The following is a 21,814-nucleotide window of genomic DNA, read 5'->3' on the forward strand; positions in this document are numbered from 1 at the left end:
AATCCGAACCAATCCGTTTAAACACGAATTGGATCGGTTTAGGACCACAGATTCACATAATTAAATAAAAAATATATATATAAAACATTTAAAACAAATAAAAGCAGCAGCAACAGCAGTAATAGACAACAAACAAACAGTGATAACAACAACAAACAAATCGGTGTTTAAACAAACATCGAGAACAAAATTCAGCAGCAGTAGACAACAATAGAGATAACAACAACAAACAAATTCAGCACCACAGTAGCAGCAGCGCAACGGCAGTAGTAGCAAATTCCACATTACAGCAAGCCAAATCACATTCCAGAAACAATGTTGACATTGGTTAGAGCTACAAAAAAATTAATTTCAATTTAAAGTAAAAATAGCACAACACATGAATGTAATTTAAATAATAAATTGAATATTAGAATTCCATTACCTTTTTCTATATCCTCCAAATCTGCAAAGTTTTTTTCCATCTCAAGTGGCAATGGCGAAGCACGTAACCAATCTTATGTACAAATTAAACTTTCAACAAGCTTTGGAGTAAGAGAACTGCGAAATTGGTTAGGAATATGACCTCATGTGTTGAAAGCAGACTCAAAAGCAACAGTAGAGACGGGAATGGCCAAAATATCCCTTGCAACTTGAGAAAGAACTTTATATCTTAAAGAATTTGTCTTCCACGGACTTAAGAGGTCAAAGTTTGCAACTTCCTTTTCACAAGATTCTTTCAAATACCTATCTGCCTCTGACTTCCTTCCATCACCTTCTTCTTCCTCCAAAAGTTTTTGCAATTTTGTCATAAGAGACACTTGGTGCTCACTTGCACCAATGTTTACTTGATCAACAATGTTTACCTCATGAACCATTTCCTTAGAAGATGAAGCAACTGTCTCAAACTGTTTATACTCATGAAAAATGTTATTCAAAGTCTCTCTCACTTTTTGAGTGAGCTAACTCACCATGATAGGTTGATAAACTTCAAAATAACAAAACCTCACATACTTCAACTTATAACGAGGATCTAACACAACAACAATCAGTAACATCATATTTATTTTTTCAATTTTTCCCCAATACTTGTCAAATTTAGTCTTCATTTTTATTGCTATGGGTTTTAAAGAAGGATCTAAACTCTTTCCCCATTCAGTTAAGGCACTTTCTGTAGCACAAACTTCAATGAAGTACAAGTTGGAAGTGACATACAAAAAACCAGACAAGTGAACAATTGCATCATAAAACTTGTGCAAAAATTGTGTAAAAACACGAGTATCTTCCCAATCTTGAGTGGTAGGAGGTCCATGATTAAGTTTTGGTTTGAAATGTGGGTCCTCATCCTCTAATCTCTCAAATACTTTTTAAAAAATTTTTGCAATATCTAGCACTAGATATGTGGAGTTCCACCTAGTTTGAACATCTAGACATAACAAGCTTTTACATGTTACCCTATTTGTATCAGCACATGTCCTGAAAAATTGCTTTCGTTGTGGAGAACTCCTTACATACTTCACCGCATTACGAATTCGAGTTATTGAATCTTTTATTTCACTTAACCCATCCTTCACAATTAAATTAATTATATGGGCACAATACCTCATATGCAAGCACACGCCCCTTAAAATCAAAGAGTCACTGTTTTTAGAAAACTTCATTTTTCACATATGCAATAGCTACATCATTTGCATTTGCATTATCCACAGTGATTGTACCAATCTTCTCTATACCCCAATCAACAAAACATTATTCCACTGCCTTACTAATTGCCTCCCCTTTGTGATTAGAAATCACACTAAAGTTGAGAATTCTTTTTAGTAAATTCCAGTTTTTATCAATAAAGTGGGTTGTTAGGCACATGTATGAAACATTTTGTAAAGATGTCCACGAATCCATAGTGAGACAAAGTCTATAGTTTGATTTCTTTAACAAATTTTTCAATTTTTTCTTCTCACTACAGTATAAATCCATAATATCCCCTGCCACTGTAAAGTGTGAAAACTTTTTGAAATTAGGTTGCATCACACTACAAAATTGACGGAATCCTTCACGCTCTACAAACCTAAATGACAACTCATTAGTGATTACCATTTTAATAAGTGAATCCCTACATGCTTGTTGATCAATTTTCCAAACACTAAGAGTTTTTCCACCACCTGTTACAGATTGAAATGCCAAAGTCTTTCATTTTTTATTTTCTTTATTGTGAGGGGACTTAGAACAGTTTCCAATATGTTTTCTCAAAGTACTAGTTCCATTTGCACTAATCCAAGCATAAGAAACTTTACAATAGTTACATTTAACACATGCAACAGTCTTACTCCCTTCTTTAAAATTTTTTGGTAAAATGCTCCCAAACTTCAGAATATTGTTGAGCTTTTGGCTTAGAAGGAGAGGGGCATACATTTGAACCAGAAGGAGTTTCAGGCTGAAGATCATGTTTTGGCTTAAACTGAGACTGAGAGAGGTCGATGACATCATTTGTCTCTCTAGTACTTGACATCTATCAAACAAGAAAAAGAAATACATCAAAAAAATAGGATTCATATTATTAGAGAACAAAAATCATACCAGAAAAAGAAAAAACATGCACTGTTTCTCTTCATCCCATAGAAATCATACCAGAAACCAAAGAAAAATATAAAAACAGAAATCATATAATATAAATACACCCATTTAAGATACACTGTTTCTCTCCTTATATACAAAAATCACTGTTTCAGAAAAAAAAAAAAAATATACACACACCCATTTAAGATAAAAACAAAAGAAAAAAAAACATAAAAATAAAAACTCTTACTTACACACCCATACCCATTTCAGAAACAGAAAGATTAAATCCACCGATCACAAGAAATAGGATTAATATTATTAGAGAACAGAAATCACAAAAATGGTTTTTTACATACATTTGCTGAATCCATTGTAGATGAGACGAACAATCAATTTGAGATTAAATCTACTGATTTGGCATGAAATCCACAAAAAATTAACAGAGTGTTAGAGAGAGAGAGAGCTCACCGAGAGAGAGACAAGCAGCTACAGTTACCGATCTAATCTGAAAATGGATGATCTGAGATGAGATGGATGATCTGAGTTGACTGCGTTTGAGAACAAAAGATTAAAAACAGTGTCACGAGAGAGAGAGAGAGAGAGAGCTCATCAAGAGAGAAAGATAAGCAGCTACAATTACCGATCTAATTTAAGATGGATGATTTGAGCTGACTGTGTTTGAGAACACTGAGAGAGAGAGAGAGCTCACCGATCTGATCTGAGATGGATGCGTGTAAGAGACAGTACCAAGAGAGAACTCAATCTGAGATGAGAGAGAGATGAGAGAGAGAGAGAGAGAGAGATGAAAGTGAGAGACAGTGAGTGAGTGGCGTGAATTAGGTTGGAGTTTAGCTTTTATAAGAAAGAAGAAATGATATTATGTGGGAGCATATATAGTATAAATATAGACTATTTCTATACGGTCCAAATCGGTTCCAATCTGAAACCGTGGGCTTCAATCCGGAACCAATCCGTGGTTTACGAATTTTTAAATTTTCAATCCAGAACTGAATCATGGATTCAAAAAACAAATCCAAACCTACTAGATTAGACTGGACCGAATCGGATTACGGATTTTACAGATTCCTTACTCAGACTTATTTCCCTAAGTATATAAAATCGATATAAAGCCCTAATTTGGAATTTTGGTTAAAAATTGGCTTTTAATTTATTTTGAATTATATGGCCTCTCTACTTTTTTACACATTTTTAAAAAAAAATCAAAAGAAACCAAAAAGTTAATATTTAACTAACTTTCCAAAACAACCCAAAGATGAGTGTGTTACTATATCGTCGTTTGGCTATAATTTCTTTTACCTAAATAAGTACAAAAATATAAAATAGGCTAAATAAGTCAATAGGACAAAATGTCACATTCAAACCATAATCATTTCGCTTATTTTCTCACAACCATCATATTCAAAAAAAAAAAAAATTATTCCCAAACGAAACTAATAAATAGAGCTAATTTATACATATGATTGTCATACTTTTTGCGTGAACAAAAAACACATAGTCTTCGTTTGGGAAGTAAGTTGGTTTTTTAGCTATTTCAGCCTAAGGCTAAAAAGCCTCGTTTGATATGGACTTTTTGGCTTTTTTAACTTTTGTGAGAGAAAAAGTAAAATGATTATGGTTTGGATATAATATTTTGTCTTATTAATTTTTTAGCTTACTAGCATATAATTACACATGCTATGCACGGGTATAAATAAATAATCAAAAATTAATTTTTAAAATTAAATAATATTTTATAAAATTTATCTAGAATATGTAGCAAAAATGATTTAGAATCCATTAAATTTTATTCATTTTTATCACAGTAACATATAAGAGAATTTTTTTTTATTCTTATGTCATTAATTTTGTACTCTAAGTTCTTAATAACAAATATATGCCATAATTTAATTGGTAAAAATTAAAAAATAAATCACAAAAAATATATTTATGATAAAATATAAATACATTTCGTCTTATGAGTTTCACATTTTTAACTTATTATATGATAGTAGTAAATTACATTTGCCAATATATTAATTTTTTTAATGTTTTGTAAAGTCTAAAAATTTGTCTAACATCAAAATTATAATTTGTCTTTTATTATAAGATTTATGTAAAAATTAATTAGGATTAACTTGTGATATTAGATTTGAGCTTAATATCAATTTGTCCTTTTAAAAATTTATATTTTAATATTATATAATTTATTTTGAACTTTCTTTTTAAATCTCAAATTAGATGTAACTTAAATTTGATTAAAATTTATTTTTGACTTCTCATCTACAAAAACTAATAATGAACATAAATTGTTTTTTGAACATTATAAAAAATAAATAAAGAAATATATTATCAATAAGAATAATAACAAAACATATTTTTATTTGTCATGTGATGTCTTACCACTACATTAATAATGAAACTCATTACAATAATACATCAGATGATAAGTAATATGTGATAAATACATGTGATTACAATAATTTCGGATAGTTATATAAAAGTACCCAAAATTATATATAAAAAAAAATAATATATGATCCATATTCAATTTTTTATAGTAAACTTATTAGTCTCAACCACATATTAGTTTTCTAAATCAATTCATCACTCAAACTATCTACTTTTTTTAAGCAATATTCACACTTTTAAAACTCGCCCAAACATTACTTTGGCTGAACTCATCATCATCCTTATTGTTTCCATGCTCACCAACTCCACTAACCACTATGCAACTCCAGTCTAGCAAAATTAACCGTACTATGCACAGGTATGAATAAATAATCAAAAATTAATTTTTTTAAGGTTTTCTTATTCCATATATGGGTGATAAATTTTTTTTTTTTAAATTCATAGATTATGAAACAATGTTCATTATTTAAAATTTTATTTATTGACGTCAACTAAACGTTTTTAATTTCTTACAAATAAAAAAATTGAAATTTTTGTTTAAGAAATAAAAAAAAAATCCAAATTATAAAGAACAGCGTAAGGCGCCCTGTTTTGTGAAAAACTCATAACTGTATCATAAATTTACATATATCAAAAGAAATAATAACAATGACATAAACAATAAAAAAACAAAATAAAAGTCCTACAGACATATAAAAAATACACAAACATCCACCCAAAAATAAAAATAAAAAACTTGAAATCAACTCCAAAACAAAGATAGCTAAACAAATATATCTTTATTATCAATTTAGTTGAAAAAAAAATACATTGAAAAAAAATCATATAGAGGAAAAAAATACTCACATGAAAATAGAAATCTATAAACAAAAAAAAGAAAAAAAAGAGAAGAAAAAAAACACAAACAAACTTAAAATAAATTTGGACTACTGGCAAAAAAAAGTGAGAGACTAACTTTTGCACCATTATATTTGGAGCGGAGTTGGCCAGACTGAAAAAAAGATCAAATATTGAATATTTTAAAGAAAAAATTGTATTGAATTTTTAATTTGGTTAGGTTTTTAAAGTTTTAGGTTTTATATTATTTTTGAAAAAGGTAAGAGTGGGGTGAGGGTGACTTACCATGTTATTTTGAATTTTAAAATTTAAAATCATAGATAATTAGTGTATTTATTATTTCTTTATTTGAATTGTTTTGATCAACAATATTTTTGGATATAGTGAGGTTGACTTACCATATTGTTTTGAATTTTAAAATTAAAAATCATAGATAATTAGAGTTTTTTTTTTTTTTTTTTTTGACTTAAGGAACTAACCAATAGGTTTTTTTAAAAAAAAATTTCTTTAAAAATTAATAAATTAACAAAATTAGTTTAAGAGTTTAGAGCCTCCAAAATCAATATTTTTAAAAATCTCCTTTTACTTATATAATATATAGATAGATAAATAGAGAGATATAGATTTTGTTTTTTGTGTGATTATTTTAGCATCAACGTCACATGCCAAACATAACCATACATGATGAACAAAACAAACTACTGAAAAATATTATAATGTTTAAATTTTTGTATGAAAACATTTCTAAATTTTGTAAATGGCATACAAACACAATTTTTTTCTTGTCAAATATTTTGAATCTAAACCGAAATAGGAAAAGTGACTCCATTTATTTCTCATTTTAAACGGAGATTTATATCATGAACGGTTGTTTTGAGAAATTAGTTAAAAGTTAATTTTTTAATTTTTTTAAAAAAATATATAAAATAATAAAGAAATGATATAATTCAAAATAGGTTAAAAATTAACTTTTCCCTTTTATTCATCTTTCCAAAGGAAGGCCAAAATAGTGTGCTAAGATAAAAATATAAAATTAATAGTTGTACGATAATACCTCCCTCAATCTAGTCCTCCCCAAACCCATCAAATAAATAAATATACGATGGTACTATATGTACCAATTAATATACACATTAGTGTACTAACTAGTGTTATGCTATTATCATTACTGACCCCACCCTATTATACAAATTGCAAATTCTTAAAATTATGTCTAATCATCTATTAGTACACTAATTAATACATTAATTGATATATATATAACATTATTCATAAATAAATAAATAAAAATTCTAAAGAATGAGATACTTTTCACAACCACTTCTTATTCCACGATATACAAAATTTTTCTTTTTATTCCAAAGATAGTCCTATTTCACAACTACACATTATTGAAAAGTTTTCACCACAAAAACAAAAAATAAATAAAATGTAATGAAATAGATGCAACATTTGAATATATGAGACCTTTAATATTAGACAAATTTATAAAATTTATATTTTTTTTATTCTAAATATGACAAGTTTGTAAAATTATTTTCTCTATTTGGTTGAGTTTTCAGATATTGTTTTCTAATTTTTTTGACAAATTAAAAATTAATTTGACAAAAGTAAAGATAAAAACTATATTTTTGAATTATCAAAAATTATTTCTATCTCCAAGAAGAGAAAATCATATGAAAATAATGAGCCTCCGTTTGGGAAGTGGGTTGGCTTTTTAACTTTTTGGTTTTTTTTGGCTATTTTAGCCTGGGCTTAAAAGCTTGGTTTGGGAAGGGCTTTTTGGCTTTTTGACTTTTTTGAGTTTTTTTGTGAGAGAAGAATGTAATGATTATGAGTTGGATGTGATGTTTTGTTTGTTATGGCTAAAATAGTCTATTTTGTTTTTTGTGGCTAAAATAGCCAAAAAAGCCCAAACCATGGCTTCCCAAACGAAGCCTAATGTTTTTTTCATTTCTTTTTACAAAACTAATTTTTGAATTTTTTTTTTAAAAATAGATTTTGATAACTCAATAGTTGCTTCCATTCACATGAATATTTTTAGTTGCTTCCGTTACTTACTGTATTAGCAACTTTTGTTTTAGTGATTTTTTTTTTATTAATAAAAATTGTAAAAATACTTTTAGGTCTTACTTAAATTAGAAAACTCCAAAAAAAATTTAAAAAATAAACGAATGTGAAAAAAAGTTCACTAATAATCAGTCCATTAAAGATTAAAAAAAAAAAGAAATTTATTTATTTTTATTTATCTTTAATGAATTATTTTTGAATTTTGTAAGAAATATTTTGCTTCTTAGATCTTTTAGCGTAGAAAACTTTAAAAGAAAAAAAAAAGAAGTAAATTACCAATGCATCTTTGAAATTTTGTTTAAAATGTAGATTATCCTATTTAATTTTAAAAATTACATTATGTATTTTTAAATTTCTAATCGCTTAAAAAATGATACTTTTTATTAATAAATTATTAAGCTAATTAATAATTTTTAATTATATTAAAAATATATTTTAAATAAATGATTTAAATAATTTTATTGTTATATAAAAAAATAGTTTAAAATTTTATTTTTTATTAATTATATTAAATAAAAAAATACGAAGGGTTGAATTGGAATGTTCAAAAAAAGTACACTTTTTGAGGTAATGTGATTTAAATAAGATGATATAAAGATAGTGACTTTTTGACTTTTTATATTATTTAAGTTATGCCAAACTTGATCTAATAAGAGATATTATAATTTTTAAAATCACAAAAATAATTCATGTACGGGGAGGAAATAATTCTCCTCGTATAATCCTGTTGACCAATTCCACGCTCCTCTGTACGACGTCGCTTTATCACCTGAAAACACAAACGTGAGCTAGCCGGCGGGTGTGTGCCGGAAACTTCTCCGATGCCTAAGTCAGTAAGTTTGACAAATAGACAAAGTTTTATGTTCTCAGAAAGAATTACGTTCAATTACCTCCTCCAAGGTGATGCTTGTGGGCTTTTATAAGTTTTCCGTGGCACAATCCTAGTAGGACTTGTACTTCTCCATGCAGAGTCCTCCTAGGATTCATTCTCCTAAGGATAATGCTTATCCTTTTACACCCTCCCCCACTGCTTAAACCAAGTGGGATGGTTTTCTCCATGGCCGAATTACTATTTGACCGAAGTAACATTAGCTATGCCAAGCCACAAAGTGGGCCGTACTAACAGTAGTTTGGTTTTTCTTCATGCTACACCATATCTCGGTTCTCTCATACACGAACCGTGGTATGCTTGGACCGATCTACTGAGTAGCTACATTCCGACCGACCTACCCTGAATTCATCATGATCGGACTACCTTTCTTGGGACCGTACTAACTCAAGTTGTCCAAACCGAAGCAGCTTTACGATTCCTTAGCCGAAGTAACTTCATCTCTTTTGACCGTAGGAAGTCAACATCTCGGAATAAATCTATCGTTCTTGAACCGGAGTAACTTTAACAGCTTGGGCCGGAGTATCTTTTATCTCTCCTGGGCCGGAATAACCTTGCGGCCTTTTCACCAAGTCCTTGGTGCTTTGGGCCACGAAGCCCACCACATAGCTCGGCCCAATTTTTACCAAAAATTACCCTCTCAATTGCCCCTTAATTCCATCTGCATTGCATGATTGGGATTACCAGTCCACCAGCCGAGCTGGCGCCTGTTTTAAGCTTTTCCAGCCGAACTAAAAATACTTTAGCCTCTCCAGCCGTGCTAAAAAACTCTCGAACTTTTAAGCCGAGCTAAATTTTACTTCGGGCTCCGTTTTGTCCGGTAAAAAACGTCTCTTCAATCATAGCGTCTGTAACGCTTCCCATTCCAGTGACACGTGGCAGGCTCTGATAAGCCGTGGCCAACTGTTACGCCGCCCTGCAGAAATTTTGTACAATTCCCGCCTCTTTTTGCCGCCTTTTTCTCTCCCTTCTTTCACAAAACACCCTTTCTTTTTCTTGAATCACTTCACCTTTCATTCTTCACTTTCTCTTCTCCTCCGTTTCCTGAGCTTTTGAGCTTTGAGCTTGCTGTGTTCGTGCCTCTATTGCTGCCATTGCCTCCATCTCTTAGCTTCTCTCTTACTCGGGTAAGCAAGCGTATCCTTCTTGCTCTTTTGCCTGTGTTATCATATGTTTCTGTTTTGTATGCTTTTTTGAAAACACTTTTCTCCATTTGTTGCTTTGCTTTCGTACTTTTATAAAAAAACCAGTAGAACTCCATGTGTGTATGAACTATTATGTAGAAAACCACTCTTAGATCCAAAATCACATAGCAACCGAACTAGGATCCTGTTTGCCCCCAAATAGATAGATCTTTGTAGTCAATAACCGAACTAGAACTTGAAAGTTTCAAAGGGGTTACCAGAGTCTAACTCGCTTTAGCCGAAATAAGATCACCAAGTTTTGAATATAGCAAACTAGGAACCTCGGTGGTCAACCGAACTAAGCTTTTGGGGCCAAGTCGGCTCTCTTGGTTCCTAACCCGAACTCAGAAAGCCGCCCCCAGAGGCTTAACCGAAGTAACTCTATTCACATTGCAGCCGATTTAGGCCTTGGGGCTAAACCAGCTCTCTTAGTCTTTTAGACCGAACTCAGAAAGCTGCCCCTAGACGTTAAACCGGTCTACCGAGCAAACTGCTCAAACCGAGCTGCCAAACCTTTTGATGAACCGAGATAGAACCAGTTAATTTGAGGCCGAAGTAGGGCTCTTATACCTTGCTTTTAAATTGTAGCACGGTCCATTGATCAGTGCTTTAACCCCCTCTGTTTTTTACTTTGTAGACTTAGGTTACCCAGGCACTCCTGCGTGCGCTCAACCGAGTTACTGAGCACGATTTTTGCACCGAAATAACTTATCCGTAAATTATACAACAAATGGGTAAGTATAGGTATTTAGTTGAGACCCCTGGTGGGATGGCCGAATTCAGGAAGGACTATAACATACCGGATGACGTCCATTTGACTTTGGCAAAAAAGAACGTTATTCCATGGGACAACGAAGGTTTTGTCCCCTTTACCCTACAATCCATAATAGAAACCGGACTACGGTTTCCTGTCCAACCATTGATTTGTGAGTTCCTTAGGCAAACTAGGCTATGCCCCACCCAACTGTCCACCAATACATACCGTATTATTATGGGAATAGCCGCACTAAACCACCAAACCGGATTAAACCTTGGCCTTGCCGAAATATTCCATCAATATTCCATCGGCTCGAAAGATGCTGGGTGGGTCTATTACCTTAGGGTCCGCCGCCGCCGAGAGAAGATAGTTAAACACACACCGGACAAAGATCTTAATGACGATGACTTCTTCTGGGTCTCTGGGAACTTTGAGGATTTTCAAGCTCAAATTCCTAGCCGACCTATAAATTGGAAAATGGGCGAGCCTGGTAATTTAACTTCGGTCTTGTTCCTTGTATGTTATCTCGGTTTTTTTAGTCTATTGACCGAACTAACACTTCTCTTTTTTTTGCAGATTTCGCCCACCTCCGTTCCCTGTATAGCTATCCCAACCGTGCGGTTTTGCGAGCCGCACTACGGATTAAAGAACGAGGTTGGGCCAAGCTTCTAAATTTTGAACCGACCTACCGATATAGCAGTCGCCGAAAAGCAAGAGTAACCGATTTCCTACTTGAGGAAGCACCAGAACAGGACCCAACCTTGCCAGAAATACGACTTGTCCCATTAACTGCTGAAGAAGAGATGGCAAAGAGAAGCAGAGTTAGGGCCCTTCTGACCTCGACAACCAGAGCCGAAGTACCAGCGACGATTGAGGAGCAGCCTGCCGTTGTGGCCCTCCCCTCTCAACGGCCTTCTTCATCTCGCCCCTCCAAACGCGCCCGATCTACATCGACCGAATAGCCACTTGTTGATGAGGTTGAATCCATCCCCCGAAGTCCTCAACCTTCCCCCCAACCGGAGCAAACTGACCGAGCTGAATCTCCAAAGTGGGCTCCGCCGCTGACCTTCAACGACCGAGACATCAAAGCTACTGACTCGGTCGTGGCTGAAAAAGACCACCAATTGGCCTTTAACCTGGCCAAAAGTGTGTGCCTCCCCAAGGACATGGAGCACCACTTGAAGCAACTGAACACCGAAATGAAGTCAATTCGGTCTGCTTCCAAGTCCATGATCTTGGTAAGTAGCTCTGTCTGTTTTTTCTGTCTAAATTTTTCCAACTTTTACTTCGGCTGAAAAGAAATCTTTGTTTTGCCAGGCCTTGCAAAAGAACAATATTACATACAAAAAAGTCCAAGAACTAAGAAAAACTACAAGGCAAGCAATGGCGGAAGCTGAGGCCAAGGCGGCCGAACTAGCGGAGGCCGAAAGGAAACTGACCGAGCTTCAAGCAGAGAACGGTCGACTTGCCGATCTGGTTAGTTCGGCTGAAGCGGAGAGGCAAAAAGCGGCCATTGTAATGAAAGACAAATATCTGCGTGAGCTGCTAAAGCTAGAAAAGAGAAAGGATACCGAAATAATCCAACTAAAAAAGGGTGTGGAGGTAGCCGAAAAGGAGGGTTACAAGCAGGGCTACAAGAAGGCGGAGGAAGCCTATGTGAAACAATGTGATGCTGCCAAGGAGTTGTTCTTCAAATGTGGCTGGAGGGCGGCTGTTGAGCAGCTCGGTCATGACCAACAGACCGAGGTCTTCAACCCTCCAGACTACTTCATACCGAAGTCCCTTGCGGAGTATGCCGATACCCTGCAGCAAGAGTTTCTGGAAGACTCAGGTTCCGATGACTCCTCTTCTGAAGATACTCCGGTCGATAATGTGGACCAGCCAGTTCGGTCGGTGCCCACTGTTGAAGACCTAACTGTTGATCTTCCCAGTGAGACCGTGGTTCCAGCCGAAGTGACTCTCCCCGTTGTGAATGAGCTCCCTCCAGAAGCCGGTCTTCAAGTTGGTGGTGACGCAGGTTTTGATGCTGATATTGAAGAACTTTTTTCCTGATTTTGTACTTTTTTTTTTCTTTGTAACCGAACTATGCCCCTTTGTATTGACTTTTGTTTTGAATGAAAATTTTACGCAACTCTTACTCCGGTTTTGATTTGTATGTCTGCACTTTGTAATGTCTTCTATTACTCCAACTGTTATTTCGATTTTAGATGGTTAAACTATACTTGCCAGCCAACCACTCCTTAGTCGATATGCTTACTTCGGCTGAGGAGTACAAAGTGTTGTTTTATTCCGGCCAACCACTCTTCAGCCATGCACTTACTTTGGCTGAAGAGTAACAAGAGTTGGTTTATTCCAACCAACCACTCTTCGGCCATACCCTTACTTCGGCTGAAGAGTAACAAGTGTTGGTTTATTCCAGCCAACCACTCTTCAGCCATACACTTACTTCGGCTGAAGAGTAACAAGTGTTGGTTTATTCCAGCCAACCACTCTTCAGCCTTGCACTTACTTCGGCTGAAGAGTAACAAGTCTTGGTTTATTCCAGCCAACCACTCTTTAGCCTTGCACTTACTTCGGCTGAAGAGTAACAAGTGTTGGTTTATTCCAGCCAACCATTCTTCAGCCATGCACTTACTTCGGCTGAAAGAGTAACAAGTGTTGATTTATTCCAGCCAACCACTCTTCAGCCATGCACTTACTTCGGCTGAAAGAGTAACAAGTGTTGGTTTATTCCATCCAACCACTCTTTAGCCTTGCACTTACTTCGGCTGAAGAGTAACAAGTGTTGGTTTATTCCAGCCAACCATTCTTCAGCCATGCACTTACTTCGGCTGAAAGAGTAACAAGTGTTGGTTTATTCCAGCCAACCACTCTTCAGCCATGCACTTACTTCGGCTGAAAGAGTAACAAGTGTTGGTTTATTCCAGCCAACCACCCTTCAGCCATACACTTACTTCGGCTGAAGAGTAACAAGTGTTGGTTTATTCCAGCTAACCACTCCTTAGCCATGCACTTACTTTGGCTGAGGAGTAACAAGAGTTGGTTTATTCCAGCCAACTATTGAAGTTAGTTTTTCCAGCTAACTTATAGTATTTGGTTATTCCGACCAAATGTCCTGCAGCCTGGATCCTTATCCTGGGCTTAGGAAGGGTGTTGGTTTAATCCAGCCAACCTCTGAGTTAGTTTTTCCAGCTAACTTAGAATAGAATGCTTGCAATATACTTAAGTCTTGAAAGCTAACTTTTACAAAGAGTAATTTGTGCTAAAAAGAATTTCTTATTTTATTGAAGGAAGAAAAAAATTACACATGTTTGAAAAAAGAAGAGCTAAAAGTAAAATAACTTGAGATTGGCCGTATTCCATGGCCTAGGGATTGCCTTGCCATCCTTGTGTAACAAGCCCGCGGGGGGCCTCGCTACAGCTCGGACTCGACTTTCGTTAGTCACGGTTCTAAGTCTGAACCAAAGAGTCCAAATCCGGCAAATCGTTTTGAGAAAACTGATTTTTGAAAGAAGTGCCAAACATGGACTGCTTTGCCAGATACAGAGTCGCCACCTAAATATTTTTTAATGGGAAATTTAGGAAACCCTGACTCGGTGCCAAAGGCCACGTGTCCGTCATCACCAAAGTTGCCTCGGCTCGGGAACTTGGGTACGATTGGGGAAGGTCACTTCGTGAGCACCCCCGCTCGCCCGATCAAAGATCGGCCTCTACTAACCATGATATCTATTTTTGAAAACATTGTGAGTTCTTATTCCGGTTATTAGCCTAGATTACTATGTGATGCGCACAGCATACAAGTATAGACTGGATCGCCTGAATTGGAACAAAACATTTCAATGTTTGTTTGTTTGAAAATGGTTTGATGGTGCTAGTCGCAAGTAGGCTAAGACGTGGATTTGCCACCCTCAGGTGGGCTTAGAAAACATGATTTTTGCCACTATCTAGTGGGCTTAAAACTCACAGTCAATGATTTGCTCCAATTCAAATAACCCAACCTTCACCCACAGGCATTCAGGCAGTTTTATCACATAAGCATATAGCCTCATGGTAAGCATGCTATTCATGGCAGTTACTCACACGCATGCAAGGATGCTAAAGCATAGAACTTACCGAGTACTCCAAGCCAAAACAGAAACTATGTTAGAAATCATGCATGATCCTAAACATACAAAAATGCCTAATGCAACACATGCAAAAATGCAACTATAGCAGGCTCGGCTATTCTAAGATGGCATATGGAATGCTACAACTAACATGTATTCAATTTGGAATTGAAAATACAATGCAGTTAGTATGATGCGCCGAGCCCGGTGCATGCAATATAGATGAATGATGCAAACATGCTGTCATACTGTATGCTAATTTAAATATGCCCTAATCTAACCATCATAAGCGGATAAATAAAAGGGAGAAAGACGTGGGGTTGGAAGACATACAACACACCCACGCACACTTAATACAGTTGTGCCCTCGCACAGAGGGTCCGAATAAATATACAGTCCAAATATTACAGTCCCGAATAAAAGAATATTACAGATTTCTAATTAATTAATGAATTAACTAAGAAAGCAGATAAAACTGGCGTGCAAGCCAGGGACTGTCTTGCTTCTGATGGATGATGCATGTCCGGATCGTCTTGCGCGGAAATCCACCAGAATGCCCCAATTAGCCTCTGTTTAGCAGTTATCCTCGAAATGCGTGCCGAATCCCGAAAAATTGCTGATTCCTGATTTTGCTGTAACAGAGAGCAGGAAAGAGGCACAGCAATGTATTTGCACAGATATATGCATGTTTCGATCCTCGTGCCACCAATCACGCATATCGAGGCATGATGGCCGAATAGTCGAAATGCACCACTCAATATAGGATGAATGCACATGAAACTACAGCTAAAACCTAACTCCATCATGGATAATCCGGAGTGTCGGTGACTGGGGAATTGAGACACATTCCGTCACTCGGAGTACGAAATGTACCTCGTTTCCCGTGCCCGGGTTAACTCCTATTCCGGACATGATGCAATATGCATGATATGTATGAAATGCAACTGTTATACAATCCTAACATACATAATGCTATGGAATGATAGGCCTCGAAATACGTGCACTCGGGCACGCACACCGAGAAAATGACAGAATGTTATGAAAATAAGATACCTCGAAGCGCGTGCACACGGGCACGCAAACTGAGGCAATGATATGTGTCTCGAAGTACAGGCACGCAAACCGAGGCAATGATATGTGTCTCGAAATACGTGCACGCGGGCACGCAAACCGAGGCAATGACAGAATATTATGAAATGACATGGAAATGACAAATGGGCTTATACCAACATGAGTGAGCCTCAGCCGCACTCACATGAGATGCCGATTGCAGAAAATGAAGTGCCTCAAAATGCGTGCACACGGGCACGCAAACCGAGGCAATGACAAAAGCGATGCGAATGACATGGAAAATGCAACGTGGACTTATACTAACATGAGAGAGCCTCAGCCACACTCACATAAGATGCCGATTGCAGAAAATGAAGATGAGGTGCCTCGAAATGCGTACACACGGGCACGCAAACCGAGGTAATGATAAAATACAATGAAATGGCATGGAAATGACAAATGGGCTTATACCAACATGAGTGAGCCTCAGCCACACTCACATAGGATGCCGGTGGCAGAAAATGAGGTGCCTCGAAATGCGTGCACACGGGTACGCAAACCGAGGCGATGCATACGCAATGCAAATGACATGGAAAATGACAAATGGACTTATACTAACATGAGAGAGCCTCAGCCACACTCACATAAGATGCCGATTGATGAAAATGAAGTGCCTCGAAATGCGTGCACACGGGCACGCAAACCGAGGCAATGGTAAAATGCAATGAAATATGGCAAAAATGATATGCAAGCATGCTAATGGAATTTCAGCAACAAAATATGGGGGAAAACAGTCCCGAAATGAAGCGAAATGACATGAAATGCAAGGAAATGTCCCGAAATGCGACATTAGGCACCCGAAATGGCCTATAGCCATGCTAAACATGCACAACATGGACATGCAATGCAAAGACAGAAGCTAGACAGCCCCAAAATAAGCACTTTTCCAGTTATAAATATGGCCAAACAGCAAATATAGGTATGGCAAAAATAGCATACAAGAATAGGGGCCAAGATAGGGGTAATGAAGCAAGTGGTATAAGCTAAACCCAAACTGAAAAATTTCCTTCTACAACACTGAAGATGGACCAAAAATATGAACATTTACAGTATATGGCAGCCTCAAAAACAGTATACAAATGTGCTAAACATATGATGCAAAATAAGGCTCAAAAGGTGCTAAAACATGAAGTATATAAAATAATCACCAAACAGAAAAAAAGTGTGAATGAAACATGAAGTATAGGCCAAAACAAAGCCACTTTTAGTTCGGACCAAGGTCCAAAAACAGAAACCAAGAGGGCTATCAACTTATGCAAAAATGGGGTCAAATAGGAGATTGAACTACAAGTGATATATGGAGACACCAAACAATGTTGAGCCCTTCTCCAATGTTGAATAGGGGCTCAAAATAAGTCCTATATCAGTTTACAACATGCTCGAAAATAAATTGCTCATGGGTCAAAAATAGCATGCAAAACTATGACATACAAGATGGTCAATGAAGCAAGTGTATTATGGAGGGCTCAAACAGGGTTGAGCCCTTAATGAGAAGTGAAGATGAGCTCAAAATATGGCCCTTTTCAGTTAGGGCCGAAGCTTGAAACCAAAAAGAAATGAGGCTTAGAAATAGATCAAGGAAAATGGTCAAAAGGATCAAAGTGTAACTTACCCTTGAAGATTCAAGCTTTTGTTGCTTCTTGGATGGATTTGCAGCTTCTTTAGCCTTCAAGAATCCCTCCTTGCTGCTGGAAATGAGATGGTGGTGGTAGAGCTTGGTGGTGTAGAAGGAATGATGGTTAGGGAGTTAGGGTTTTTTGAAGAATTGAGGAGGAAGAAGATGGAGTTGGCTATGGAAGCTTGAAGAGTAAATTTTCTAAACCTTAGAAGTGAGGCCACCAGCTGGCTATAAGGTCAAGAAAGGGGTGTAAAAGGGGGATGAAATGGAGAGGAAAACTCTCCCACAAAATATCCCCCGGATACAGAAAATATCTGGGGGATATTGCCCAACAGCTGGAAAGGGTACAGTGAGGAGAATACGGCCGGCCTCATACTTTTGCTGGAGGTGGCCGGCCGGCCACACCCCCTAGCCGGCCGGCTAGGGGTCAAAAGGGTCAACAAGCTTTTCTGGCCGGCCAGATATTGGGGAGGTAGCCCTATGTGTGTACAACACAACCATGTAATTGAAATTCCAAGAAAGTGGGCCCAAGGGGTTCAACAATGGCTCGGAAAGAGGGGGTCAAAAGGGTCAAGTTGACTTACTGGCCGGCCATGAACTTTTAGGGGCCTCTCAGGTGTGTACATCACAGATATGTGGTTCAAAGTTCAAGAAAAAAGGTCCAAGGGGTTCAACATTAGCCCGGAAGAAAGGGGTCAAAAGGGTCAGGTGACCTTAATGGCCGGCCACCAACTTTTAGTGGCCTCCCAGATGTGTAGATCACAGATATGTGGTTGAAAGTTGGCAACACTACCCCTAAGGTATTCAACATTAGCCCGGAAGTTGCAAAAACGGGCGCCGGGAGGCCCCGGAGGAGAGATAACTGGTTGCTGCAACAATTGCTGGCCTCCCACCCTTCAGTGACCTTCCTTGTGATAAAACAGAGGTACCTGCCAAAAATGAACGAAAATCGTTGCAAAACGAACGTTCCGGGGCCAAAACACGCAGTTCGGGGTCCCGAAAATGGGCTGTTAAGCACCGAAAATGGTATTCGACCTCGAAGTGGGTTTCTCAGCCCCCAGTGTCCCTTAAAAGGGAGAAAATAAGATGTATGCCAAAAATCAGAGCAATAGGAGGTGGTTAGGCGGTCCCGAACCGAGGCACACGGCCTGACGGCGCCGAAAACCGGAAACCGGGCTCCGAAATGGGAAAAAAAAAAAGGCCTACGGCCACCAAATGTAGCCCACGGGCATTGAGAGATAGTCTACGGGACCTCTCCCTTCCCTCAGGAAAAGAAACAGAGAAAACCGAGTCTGGTTCGCAAACCGAGACAAGGCACAGAAGAGGGTTCGGAAATCCGGAGGCGGGGCTCGCAGCCAACACTCTGAAACTTCTGAACGAGCACATTATGCAATATCACCAAGTGCTCAACTGGTGACGTCTGAGTCTCAAGGTCGGTCAAAAATGGGGTGTCTACACCTTGTCTTCTAGGTGGTATGCCCCTTTGCCTGCTAACCCAACCACCTTATAAGGACCTTCCCAATTTGGGCCTAACTTGCCGTCTCCTGGGATCAAGGTGTTTCTCATTACTTTGCGTAGTACCCAATCCCCAATCTTGAATTGTCTTGGATGCACCTTTTTGCTGTATTTTCTGATTAACTCTCGTTGGTATGAGGCGATGTGGACTAGCGCTCTTTCTCTTCTTTCTTCTGCAAGGTTGAGTTCTAAGGCTATGGCTTCTCCATTTAAGTCTGGATCAAAATTTTCGCTTCGAATTGTGGGGAGGCCAACTTCTAGTGGGATTACTGCTTCCATTCCATAGGCCAAGGAGAATGGTGTTTCTCCAGTTGATCGCCGAGGCGTGGTGCGGTAAGCCCATAAGACGTGAGGAAGTTCATCTGCCCACTTGCCTTTTGCTTTCTCTAGCCTTTTCTTTAGTCCATCCAAGACGACTTTATTTGATGCTTCAGCTTGCCCATTTGCTTGAGGATATGCCGGTGTAGAATTGTAGAATTCTATCTTGTATTCTTCACAAAAGCTTCTAAAGATTCTGCCGTCGAACTGAGTTCCATTGTCTGAGATCAGTGCTTTTGGTATACCGAACCGAGTGATGATATTCTGCCAAACAAACTTCTTCACGTCTTTTTCTTTGATTGATGCCAATGCTTCTGCTTCCACCCACTTTGTGAAGTAGTCTGTTGCTGCGAGAAAGAATTTTCTGCCCCCGGGCGCTGTTGGAAGTGGTCCTACTATGTCCAAACCCCACATTGCGAAAGGCCATGGGCTAGTGTAGACGTCCCCGAACGCCCCGGGAGGGTTAAGTCCCGTTCTGTTCATTTGGGGTCACTACAGCTCGGACTCTTAAATGTCACTGTTCTTAATCTGAACCAAAGAGTCCAAATCCGGCAAATTGTTTTGAGAAACTGATTTTTGAAAAAGTGCCAAACATGGACTGCTTTGCCAGATACAGAGTCGCCACCTAAATATTTTTTTAAATGGGAAATTTAGGAAACCCTGACTCGGTGCCAAAAGGCCACGTGTCCGTCATCACCAAAGTTGCCTCGGCTCGGGAACTTGGGTACGATTAGGGAAGGTCACTTCGTGAGCACCCCCGCTCGCCCGGTCATAGACCGGCCTCTACTAACCATGATATCAATTTTTGAAAACATTGCATGCTCTTATTCCGGTTTATTAGCCTAGGTTACTATGTGATGCACACGGCATACAAGTATAGACCAGGTCGCCTGGATTGGAACAAAACATCTCATGTTTGCTTGTTTGAAAGTTGGTTTGCTACTCGCAAGTAGGCTTAAAATACAGATTTTGCCACCCGCAGGTGGGCTTAGAAAAGATGGTTTTGCCACTATCTAGTGGGCTTAAAACAAACAGTCAATGATTTGTTCCAATTTAAACAACCCAACCTTCACCCACAGGCATTCAGGCAGTTATATCATATAAGCACATAGCCTCATGGTAAGCATGCTATCATGGCATTCACTCACACGCATGCAAGGATGCTAAAGCATAAAACTCACCGAGTATTCCAAGCCAAAATAGAAACTATATTAGAAATCATGCATGATCCTAAGTGTACAGAAATGCCTAATGCAACACATGCAAAATGCAACTATAGCAGGCTCGGTTATTCTAAGATGGCATATGGAATGCTATAACTACCATGTATTCAATTTGGAATTAAAAGTACAATGCAGTTAGTATGATGCGCCGAGCCCGATGCATGCAATACAGATGAATGATGCAAACATGCTGTCATACTGTATGCTAATTTAAATATGCCCTAATCTAACCATCATAAGCGGATAAATAAAAGGGAGAAAGACGTGGGGTTGGAAGACATACATCACACTCACGCACACTTATTACAGTTGTGCCCTCGCGCAGAGGGTCCGAATAAATAATACAGTCTAAATATTACAGTCCCGAATAAAAGAATATTACAAATTTCTAATTAATTAATGAATTAACTAAGAAAGCAAATAAAACTGGCGTGCAAGCCAGGGACTGTCTTGCTTCTGATGGATGATGCATGTCCGGGTTGTCTTGCGCGGAAATCCACCGGAATGCCCCAATTAGCCTCTGTTTACACCTGTTCTTGAAATGCGTGCTGAGCCCAGAAAAAATTGCTGATTCTTCGTTTTGCTGCAACAGAGAGCAGGAAAGGGGCATAGCAATGTATCTGCACAGATATATGCATGTCTCGATCCTCGTGCCACCAATCACGCATACCGAGGCATGATGGCCGAGGAGCCGAAATGCGCAACTCAATATAGGATGAATGCACATGAAACTACAGCTAAAACCTAACTCCATCATGGATAATCCGGAGTGTCGGTGACTGGGGAATTGAGACACATTCCGTCACTCGGAGTACGAAATGTACCTCGTTTCCCGTGCCCGGGCTAACTCCTATTCCGGACATAATGCAATATGCATGATATGCATGAAATGCAACTAATATACAATCCTAACATACACAATGCCATGGAGTGACATGCCTCGAAATGCGTGCACACGGGCACGCGAACCGAGAAAATGACGGAATGCTGAAAATGAGATGCCTCGAAATGCGTGCACACGGGCACGCAAACCGAGGCGATGATAGATACAATGAAAATGAGATGCCTCGAAGTACGTGCACACGGGCACGTGAACCGAGGCGATGACAGATACAATGAAAATGAGATGCCTCGAAGTACGTGCACACTGGCACGCAAATCGAGGCGATGACAGATACAATAAAAATGAGATGCCTCGAAATACGTGCACACGGGCACACAAACCGAGGCGATGACAGATACA

General features: G+C 38.0%; 1 long non-coding RNA gene across 1 annotated transcript; it reads right to left on the bottom strand.

Moving 5' to 3' along the window:
- Window positions 1-198: 198 nt before the first annotated feature.
- LOC114302237 (uncharacterized) lies at window positions 199-3,478 on the bottom strand. Its single transcript, XR_003643351.2, has 4 exons — window positions 3,176-3,478; window positions 3,004-3,083; window positions 425-2,485; window positions 199-334 (listed from the first exon to the last, which is right to left on the bottom strand). It is a non-coding gene; the product is annotated as an uncharacterized LOC114302237 (long non-coding RNA).
- Between the last annotated feature and the right edge of the window lie 18,336 nt (window positions 3,479-21,814).

The sequence above is a fragment of the Camellia sinensis genome, chromosome 10, assembly GCF_055761805.1.
Source record: "Camellia sinensis isolate YWXY chromosome 10, ASM5576180v1, whole genome shotgun sequence".
Taxonomy (NCBI): domain Eukaryota; kingdom Viridiplantae; phylum Streptophyta; class Magnoliopsida; order Ericales; family Theaceae; genus Camellia; species Camellia sinensis.